Below are 10,569 nucleotides of genomic sequence, written 5' to 3' on the forward strand. Positions count from 1 at the left end.
TAATAAAAGCCCGTACCGAGCTACTGAGCGCCTCTCCTGCAGAGTCTTCCACTGGAGTTTATCTATCATCTCCGTAACGCTTTCGCGATTACTAAATGATCCTGTAACGAAGCGCGTTGCTCTCCGTTGGATCTTCTCTATCTCCTCTATCAACCCTATCTGGTACGGATCCCACACTGCTGAGCAGTATTCAAGCAGTGGGCGAACAAGCGTACTGTAACCTACTTCCCTTGTTTTCGGATTGCATTTCCTTAGGATTCTTCCAATGAATCTCAGTCTGGCATCTGCTTTACCGACGATCAACTTTATATGATCATTCCATTTTAAATACTTCTAATGCGTACTCCCAGATAATTTATGGAATTAACTGCTTCCAGTTGCTGACCTGCTATTTTGTAGCTAAATGATAAGGGATCTATCTTTCTATGTATTCGCAGCACATTACACTTGTCTACATTGAGATTCAATTGCCATTCCCTGCACCATGCGTCAATTCGCTGCAGATCCTCCCGCATTTCAGTACAATTTTCCATTGTTACAACTTCTCGATACACCACAGCATCATCTGCAAAAAGCCTCAGTGAACTTCCGATGTCATCCACAAGGTCATTTATGTATATTGTGAATAGCAACGGTCCTATTACACTCCCCTGCGGCACACCTGAAATCACTCTTACTTCGGAGGACTTCTCTCCATTGAGAATGACATGCTGCGTTCTGTTATCTAGGAACTCCTCAATCCAATCACACAATTGGTCTGATAGTCCATACGCTCTTACTTTGATCATTAAACGACTGTGGGGAACTGTATCGAACGCCTTGCGGAAGTCAAGAAACACGGCATCTACCTGTGAACCCGTGTCTATGGCCCTCTGAGTCTCGTGGACGAATAGCGCGAGCTGGGTTTCACACGACCGTCTTTTTCGAAACCCATGCTGATTCCTACAGAGTAGATTTCTAGTCTCCAGAAAAGTCATTATATTCGAACATAATACGTGTTCCAAAATTCTACAACTGATCGACGTTAGAGATATAGGTCTATAGTTCTGCACATCTGTTCGACGTCCCTTCTTGAAAACGGGGATGACCTGTGCCCTTTTCCAATCCTTTGGAACGCTACGCTCTTCTAGAGACCTACGGTACACCGCTGCAAGAAGGGGGGCAAGTTCCTTCGCGTACTCTGTGTAAAATCGAACTGGTATCCCATCAGGTCCAGCGGCCTTTCCTCTTTTGAGCGATTTTAATTGTTTCTCTATCCCTCTGTCGTCTATTTCGATATCTACCATTTTGTCATCTGTGCGACAATCTAGAGAAGGAACTACAGTGCAGTCTTCCTCTGTGAAACAGCTTCGGAAAAAGACATTTGGTATTTCGGCCTTCAGTCTGTCATCCTCTGTTTCAGTACCATTTTGGTCACAGAGTGTCTGGACATTTTGTTTTGATCCACCTACCGCTTTGACATAGGACCAAAATTTCTTAGGATTTTCTGCCAAGTCAGTACATAGGACTTTACTTTCGAATTCATTGAACGCCTCTCGCATAGCCCTCCTCACACTACATTTCGCTTCGCGTAATTTTTGTTTGTCTGCAAGGCTTTGGCTATGTTTATGTTTGCTGTGAAGTTCCCTTTGCTACCGCAGCAGTTTTCTAACTCGGTTGTTGTACCACGGTGGCTCTTTTCCATCTCTTACGATCTTGCTTGGCACATACTCATGTAACGCATATTGTACGATGGTTTTGAACTTTGTCCTCTGATCCTCAACACTATCTGTACTTGAGACAAAACTTTTGTGTTGAGCCGTCAGGTACTCTGTAATCTGCTTTTTGTCACTTTTGCTAAACAGAAAAATCTTCCTACCTTTTTTAATATTTCTATTTACGGCTGAAATCATCGATGCCGTAACCGCTTTATGATCGCTGATTCCCTGTTCTGCGTTAACTGTTTCAAATAGTTCGGGTCTGTTTGTCACCAGAAGGTCTAATATGTTATCGCCACGAGTCGGTTCTCTGTTTAACTGCTCAAGGTAGTTTTCAGATAAAGCACTCAAAAAAATTTCACTAGATTCTTTGTCCCTGCCACCCGTTATGAACGTTTGAGTCTCCCAGTCTATATCCGGCAAATTAAAATCTCCACCCAGAACTATAACATGGTGGGGAAATCTACTCGAAATATTTTCCAAATTATCCTTCAGGTGCTCAGCCACAACAGCTGCTGAGCCAGGGGGCCTATACAGACATCCAATTACCATGTCTGAGCTTGCTTTAACCGTGACCTTCACCCAAATCATTTCACATTTCGGATCTCCGTCAATTTCCTTCGATACTATTGCACTTCTTATCGCTATAAACACGCCTCCCCCTTCACTGTCCAGCCTGTCTCTGCGGTATACATTCCAATCTGAGTTTAGGATTTCATTACTGTTTACGTCTGGTTTCAGCCAACTTTCCGTCCCTAGTACTATATGGGCGTTGTGACCGTTTATTAATGAGAGCAGTTCTGGGACCTTTCTATAGACGCTCCTGCAGTTTACTATTAGCACATTAATACTGTTATTCCCTGTTGCATTTTGCCTACTCCTACCTTGCCGCGTCTCAGGAGGCGTCTTGTCGGGCCTAGGGAGGGAATTCTCTAACCTAAAAAACCCACATGTGCACTCCACACGTACTCCGCTACCCTTGTAGCCGCTTCCGGCGTGTAGTGCACGCCTGACCTATTCAGGGGGACCCTACATTTCTCCACCCGATAGCGGAGGTCGAGAAATTTGTACCCCAGATCTCCGCAGAATCGTCTGAGCCTCTGGCGAGTGTTGTTTGTGTCTTAAAATTTTGTGTGGTGTCCGGAATTCTTCCCAAAATACTGGGTGTGTGATGTTAATGTGTCACAGAGTGGCTGGGTCACGTATTATTTCTAAGTGGTCATCCAGCCACGGTTATTTATCTCTTTTTTAACAGCATCCTTACAAGTTATTTCTCCATGATTTCGTTTAGTTATCCCGCTGTGTCTCGCTGGGGTTTTATTACAGGCTTTTCTGAACCTCGCCTTCCTGGTGTTGCTTTACGTTTCCTGTGGTGGGATCAAACGTCGTTTTCCAGTTTAGTGATCTCCTTCCACAGATTATGAAAACCTTCTTCAGTATAACATTAACGCAAGGGCGCTGATGACCTAGCTGTTTAGCGCCCTCCACCATAAATCATCATCATCATCGTCATCAGATCTACACCTTTTCGCTCTCTATGGAACAACCTCCAACGTTCCTTTTCGCATGAAAATGCGCTCCGAACATGACTCGATGAAATCTCGCCCCAAAACCCCGTGATTCCTACGGTTGCGAAGTCGAAAAGTTACCCCAACCTTGGCAGACTAATGTAAATAGTAAAGCAGAATCCATTAACAATGTCTAAAGTGTCTGTTATGTGTATCTGTTGTGTTTATTAAACTTACGGAAAAACTCTAGGAACTTATGAACCAACCCAATAACATGATCTTTCATATTGTTGTTGTTGTGGTCTTCAGTCCTGAGACTGGTTTGATGCAGCTCTCCATGCTACTCTATCCTGTGCAAGCTTTTTCATCTCCCAGTACCTATTGCAACCTACATCCTTCTGAATCTGCTTAGTGTATTCATCTCTTGGTCTCCCTCTACGATTTTTACCCTCCACACTGCCCTCCAATACTAAATTGGTGATCCCTTGATGCCTCAGAACATGTCCTACCAACCGATCCCTTCTTCTGGTCAAGTTGTGCCACAAATTTCTCTTCTCCCCAATCCTATTCAATACTTCCTCATTAGTTATGTGATCTACCCATCTAATCTTTAGCATTCTTCTGTAGCACCACATTTCGAAAGCTTCTATTCTCTTCTTGTCCAAACTATTTATCGTCCATGTTTCACTTCCATACATGGCTACACTCCATACGAATACTTTCAGAAATGACTTCCTGACAATTAAATCAATACTGGATGTTAACAAATTTCTCTTCTTCAGAAACGCTTTCCTTGCCATTGCCAGCCTACATTTTATATCCTCTCTACTTCGACCATCATCAGTTATTTTGCTCCCCAAATAGCAAAACTCCTTTACTACTTTAAGTGCCTCATTTCCTAATCTAATTCCCTCAGCATCACCCGACTTAATTAGACTACATTCCATTATCCTTGTTTTGCTTTTGTTGATGTTCATCTTATATCCTCCTTTCAAGACACTGTCCATTCCATTCAACTGCTCTTCCAAGTCATTTGCTGTCTCTGACAGAATTACAATGTCATCAGCGAACCTCAAAGTTTTTATTTCTTCTCCATGAATTTTAATACCTACTCCGAATTTTTCTTTTGTTTCCTTTACTGCTTGCTCAATATACAGATTGAACAACATCGGGGAGAGGCTACAACCCTGTCTTACTCCCTTCCCAACCACTGCTTCCCTTTCATGCCCCTCGACTCTTATAACTGCCATCTGGTTTCTGTACAAATTGTAAATAGCCTTTCGCTCCCTGTATTTTACCCCTGCCACCTTTAGAATTTGAAAGAGAGTATTCCAGTCAACATTGTCAAAAGCTTTCTCTAAGTCTACAAATGCTAGAAACGTAGGTTTGCCTTTCCTTAATCTTTCTTCTAAGATAAGTCGTAAGGTCAGTATTGCCTCACGTGTTCCAGTGTTTCTACGGAATCCAAACTGATCTTCCCCGAGGTTGGCTTCTACTAGTTTTTCCATTCGTCTGTAAAGAATTCGTGTTAGTATTTTGCAGCTGTGACTTATTAAGCTGATAGTTCGGTAATTTTCACATCTGTCAACACCTGCTTTCTTTGGGATTGGAATTATTATATTCTTCTTGAAGTCTGAGGGTATTTCGCCTGTTTCATACATCTTGCTCACCAGATGGTAGAGCTTTGTCAGGACTGGCTCTCCCACGGCCGTCAGTAGTTCCAATGGAATATTGTCTACTCCGGGGGCCTTGTTTCGACTCAGGTCTTTCAGTGCTCTGTCAAACTCTTCACGCAGTATCGTATCTCCCATTTCATCTTCATCTACATCCTCTTCCATTTCCATAATATTGTCCTCAAGTACATCGCCCTTGTATAGACCCTCTATATACTCCTTCCACCTTTCTGCTTTCCCTTCTTTGCTTAGAACTGGGTTTCCATCTGAGCTCTTGATATTCATACAAGTCGTTCTCTTATCTCCAAAGGTCTCTTTAATTTTCCTGTAGGCGGTATCTATCTTACCCCTAGTGAGATAGGCCTCTACATCCTTACATTTGTCTTCTAGCCATCCCTGCTTAGCCATTTTGCACTTCCTGTCGATCTCATTTTTGAGACGTTTGTATTCCTTTTTGCCTGTTTCATTTACTGCATTTTTATATTTTCTCCTTTCATCAATTAAATTCAATATTTCTTCTGTACCCAAGGATTTCTACTAGCCCTCGTCTTTTTACCTACTTGATCCTCTGCTGCTTTCACTACTTCATCCCTCAAAGCTATCCATTCTTCTTCTACTGTATTTATTTCCCCCATTCCTGTCAATTGCTCCCTTATGCTCTCCCTGAATCTCTGTACAACCTCTGGTTCTTTTAGTTTATCCAGGTCCCATCTCCTTAAATTCCCACCTTTTTGCAGTTTCTTCAGTTTTAATCTACAGGTCATAACCAATAGATTGTGGTCAGAGTCCACATCTGCCCCTGGAAATGTCTTACAATTTAAAACCTGGTTCCTAAATCTCTGTCTTACCATTATATAATCTATCTGATACCTTTTAGTATCTCCAGGGTTCTTCCATGTATACAACCTTCTTTCATGATTCTTAAACCAAGTGTTAGCTATGATTATGTTGTGCTCTGTGCAAAATTCTACCAGGCGGCTTCCTCTTTCATTTCTGTCCCCCAATCCATATTCACCTACTATGTTTCCTTCTCTCCCTTTTCCTACACTCGAATTCCAGTCACCCATGACTATTAAATTTTCGTCTCCCTTCACAATCTGAATAATTTCTTTTATTTCATCAATTTCTTCGTCATCTGCAGAGCTAGTTGGCATATAAACTTGTACTACTGTAGTAGGTGTGGGCTTCGTATCTATCTTGGCCACAATAATGCGTTCACTATGCTGTTTGTAGTAGCTTACCCGCATTCCTATTTTCCTATTCATTATTAAACCTACTCCTGCATTACCCCTATTTGATTTTGTGTTTATAACCCTGTAGTCACCTGACCAGAAGTCTTGTTCCTCCTGCCACCGAACTTCACTAATTCCCACTATATCTAACTTCAACCTATCCATTTCCCTCTTTAAATTTTCTAACCTACCTGCCCGATTAAGGGATCTGACATTCCACGCTCCGATCCGTAGAACGCCAGTTTTCTTTCTCCTGATAACGACATCCTCTTGAGTAGTCCCCGCCCGGAGATCCGAATGGGGGACTATTTTACCTCCGGAATATTTTACCCAAGAGGACGCCATCATCATGTAATCATACAGTAAAGCTGCATGTCCTCGGGAAAAATTACGGCTGTAGTTTCCCCTTGCTTTCAGCCGTTCGCAGTACCAGCACAGCAAGGCCGTTTTGGTTATTGTTACAAGGCCAGATCAGTCAATCATCCAGACTGTTGCCCTTGCAACTACTGAAAAGGCTGCTGCCCCTCTTCAGGAACCACACGTTTGTCTGGCCTCTCAACAGATACCCCTCCGTTGTGGTTGCACCTACGGTACGGCTATCTGTATCGCTGAGGCACACAAGCCTCCCCACCAACGGCAAGGTCCATGGTTCATGGGGGGCATCTTTCATATGCGGAAAAAAAATCGTATACGGCAGGACGTGAACAACCTTCATAGTTACAATATTTTGAACTTGGCTGCACTTCATCTACGGTACACAATACGAGATGAATAAGGACGGCAGATCAGCTGCAATAAGTGGTGGGATTCAGTTAACCTTAACCATGGTTTCAGCGGATTTAAACCCGTCTTCCTCAGAAGAAAATGAAATGATCGTACGGCATTACTGCCCGGGAGGCCCCATCCAGGGAAGTTCGGCCGCCGAGTGAGTCTTATTTCAGTCGACGCCACATTTGGGCGACTCGCGTGATGGTTTCTTCAGAAGGACAACAAACAAACTTCGCATTAGCAAACAGTCAGTTAGTAGCACGCTCTAACATCTTCACATAAAATGTATCTGCAACGATCTGTACATCCATTTGTAAAAGTTAAGTCCCCTAAAACCGAAACATCAGCAAAATCACCCACATAAAATGCCGAACCATGTTGAGAGCTACATTGGAGAGAAAAGACGATTCTGTAACACTATCTGCTTTTCATTACACGTCGCGCTATGTCTCAAAAAGTGCAGAATGTACGCACATGTTGAAAAATTGATACTTCTGTGTGGGATTTGTTAGTCTATCATTAAAATTCGGGCCTACTACAGTTCTCTGAGAGTGCCTGGAAAGTGGTTTGTACCTTATGGATACGGAATATCAGCAACGTGTATCACACTATCTTCCGGGCGTCGGCAAAAATTTTTCCAAGAGGGGACCAGATGAAAACTTGTCATTTTTGATATAATTGATTCGGCGAGTTTGAAACTGTGTCGTGTTCCAAGAACACAGTATGGTGAGAAGTACACAAAAACTTGTTTCGCAGACGATTGATAGTTATCTTCTTAGTTCTTTTAAGGTAGATTATCTTTTTGCCAAAACTGTAAGCAAATTTCAATAGTACGTGCAATGTACATAATTTTATGTTATTAATATGAATATTGGTACAGCTTTCGATTCAATCATTTGAAATTATATTCACATATGGTTAAGTCCAGGGAATACAATGCATTATGAAATAAAGCTAGAAAATATCCATAAAATATTTTATTCGTACCCCATAATGTTAGGCTGAACCAAAAAATTAAAATTGTGAAATAGGATAAAAAAGTATGATTGAGAAAATCGTTGCGCAGAGAATAACATTTTCTTTTTTCCACTGATGTGTTTGAGATTAAGTATAGATGTAAAACATGTACAATGAAGCATGACTATACTTCCGAGTGTACTACAACAGGCCTGTCGTGTAAAACTGAATGCAGAATCAGCAAATGACGCATTAATACCCTTCGAAGTGGAGAAACTTTTAAAAAATCTGATCCAACTTTGAAGCGATCTGTAACACTTTGTTTACTTATAAAACTTCACATCTGTATTTTAGTGTCGTCTGGAATAACTGAAGTGAATAAAGTGTGTTTTGAAAGCTATATTTTTTGGGCTGGTTAAGTAAGTGTAGCCTATGGCCAATACACAACCTGATAGATGTGGGAAACCTCCGGAAACAGCCTTAAATTTTCCAGTACTGAGAACTTTCAGCAGCCTAGGACAGCACTAAGGTAATCCTTGTCTGTCCATTTTGTTACGTTGTTGCGCAGTGTACCAGCTGGAATGCAGAACACGTAGCTCTGTGACTGCATGTGACGCAGTGTTGCAAAAAATTTGTGGCAAGATCTTATGGCACCAAACTGTTGAGGTTATCGGTCCCCAAGCTTAACCACTACGTTACCGAAATTAAACTAACTTACGCTAAGGACAACACGCATACCCATGACCGAGGAAGGACTCGAACCTCCGGCGGGGGAGCCGCGCGAACCGTGACAAGAGGCCTAAGACCACGCGGTGCTAAATTGCACCCATATGCTTTGAGTAGGTCACTGACCTTCGTTGGTTTTGTTATAATACTTCAATACAGGAAGAGTGTAGCGCCTATATAAAGATGCCTACTCATTCGAATCCAAGGAAGTTGTATGCGATGTGTCCAGAAGAGTGTGGTTAAAAATTGTAATAAAGCGGGACGTCGCTCTGTAAATGTTACTGAAGGGAAAGGAAAATCATGATCTATGAAGAAAGTCGTGTTACTTCAACCAGTTATATTAGAAGTTATATTTGTATATTTCTGAATGTTTTGAAAGTTATACAGTCTTTACCATAACGCTCTATATTGATGGAGGCATTTCCGGTTGAATTACTAGAGGTAAACTTGGTGCGTTTTCCCCCTAATACTGGCAGATGGAAGGTGATGAGAATATCGAACAGTAAATAACCATAATTGTTACCAGACTTATTTACTTTTTATGTGAACATTTATCCAACATAGTTATTGGACTAGTGCTGTTAAATTCTACAGTGCCGGTACATCCTCTCTGCGTCTTGTTAACTATATGATAGAAGATCTTTTGAAATGTACCCTGAGTCAATAATTTGTGTACGAGTTTGTCTAACGAAATCTACAAATTTTTTTTGTAATGGTTGTTTGTGTCTACACGTAGCGTGATCGTTACACTACGCAAATTTCTACAGTAACCTTGACAAATTACTATAAAGCACAGCTAAGCTACATAAATGAGAAATATAAGAGCCAGATAAATTAACTGTTAATGATTTTTTCTAAATATTTACAGTCTTTGTAGCGCTCCATTCCTCTGAGATCATCCACAGAAAGGGACCTACGATGTTTATGGCACAACACCGTGTTGCTCACTTGTCGGATACTGACAAGAACGGCGTCGTTTCCATCTCAGTGGTGCGGCAGGCGTGAGAATAGCTTATCAGCGCTGCTTATTTTTATCATGTGTTTTCACTGATTGCATAATGTACGTGACAGAAACAAGGGTGTTAAGGAATACAAGCTATAGTGAAACAAGCTGAGACGTTTCACTAAAACTATTTTTCAGCTACCCATTGGCAGTAGCTACATTTAAAAAACAAAAATTAGTGTCGCGATTCGAGTATTTAATTCGACAATGACCCCGGCTTTTCGGAGTGCAGCCTTGTAACAGCCAAGCCTCCTATTCATTACGTCAAGGTCAAGTTCATTGCGATAAGTGTTGCCACTGCGGTGCATTTCAGAACTAGCAATCACCGCAAACTACACACACAGCCTTCCTATACGATTCAGCACTATTGAAACACACACAGATTATTCATTTGAACAATGCGAGTCTTGCTATAGTACTATGACAATAAATAAAAAGAGCTTACCGGTTTTCTTTGGTTGTGTGCGTGTCTGTTGTGATTCGCAGCTCCTATAGGTTACCCGGCAGCACTGAACTGTTGTCAAGTGTTAACTCACACTGTGGTAATGTTCCTATCAGCGTGCTTCCCGACTGGCGAAGCTCATGTTGTGCCTGTTAAAGTCCATTCCTACATGGTCACATGGGAGCCGTTGCTGCCAACATTCTCACACACGGAGAAGACAAGCGAGAATTTCTCTATTTAATTGAAAGAAGACGTTAACTGAAATGGGCTTACGAAAAGGTTATGTTAAATTGCTATGTTTTCGTAGTCCTATTGGACGTTGAACAGAATTTATAACATCTTCTGTTTAAAATTATATATCCAGCGTGTTCATACTCATGTAATACAGTGGTAATAAGGTGTAATCAAACAGAACAGAAAGCAAAATAAGCCAGAGCAATGTAAAAGGGACTATTGTTTTCGCCACCGCGTATGCTTCCGGTTGAGAAATATCTTACTAAATACTAATTTGCGCTCTTTATTTTTTATCTTCCTCGGAAAGCGAATTCTCGTACTCAGCGGCT

At 41.6% G+C, this 10,569-nt stretch overlaps 1 protein-coding gene across 2 annotated transcripts in view; it reads right to left on the reverse strand.

Annotated features, from left to right (window-relative positions):
• The window catches only part of LOC126471284 (luciferin 4-monooxygenase), a 256,816-nt gene extending 246,633 nt beyond the window's left edge, over positions 1-10,183 (reverse strand). Inside the window, exon 1 of one of the 2 annotated variants that reach the window (XM_050099406.1) lies at positions 10,010-10,183. The gene's annotated coding sequence lies outside the window, so the exon portion shown is untranslated. Of the gene's footprint in view, positions 1-9,427; positions 9,554-10,009 lie in introns of those variants that run through there. The other variant, XM_050099414.1, reaches the window with a different exon arrangement.
• Positions 10,184-10,569: the final 386 nt, after the last annotated feature.

Source organism: Schistocerca serialis, chromosome 1, assembly GCF_023864345.2.
Source record: "Schistocerca serialis cubense isolate TAMUIC-IGC-003099 chromosome 1, iqSchSeri2.2, whole genome shotgun sequence".
NCBI classification, from domain to species: domain Eukaryota; kingdom Metazoa; phylum Arthropoda; class Insecta; order Orthoptera; family Acrididae; genus Schistocerca; species Schistocerca serialis.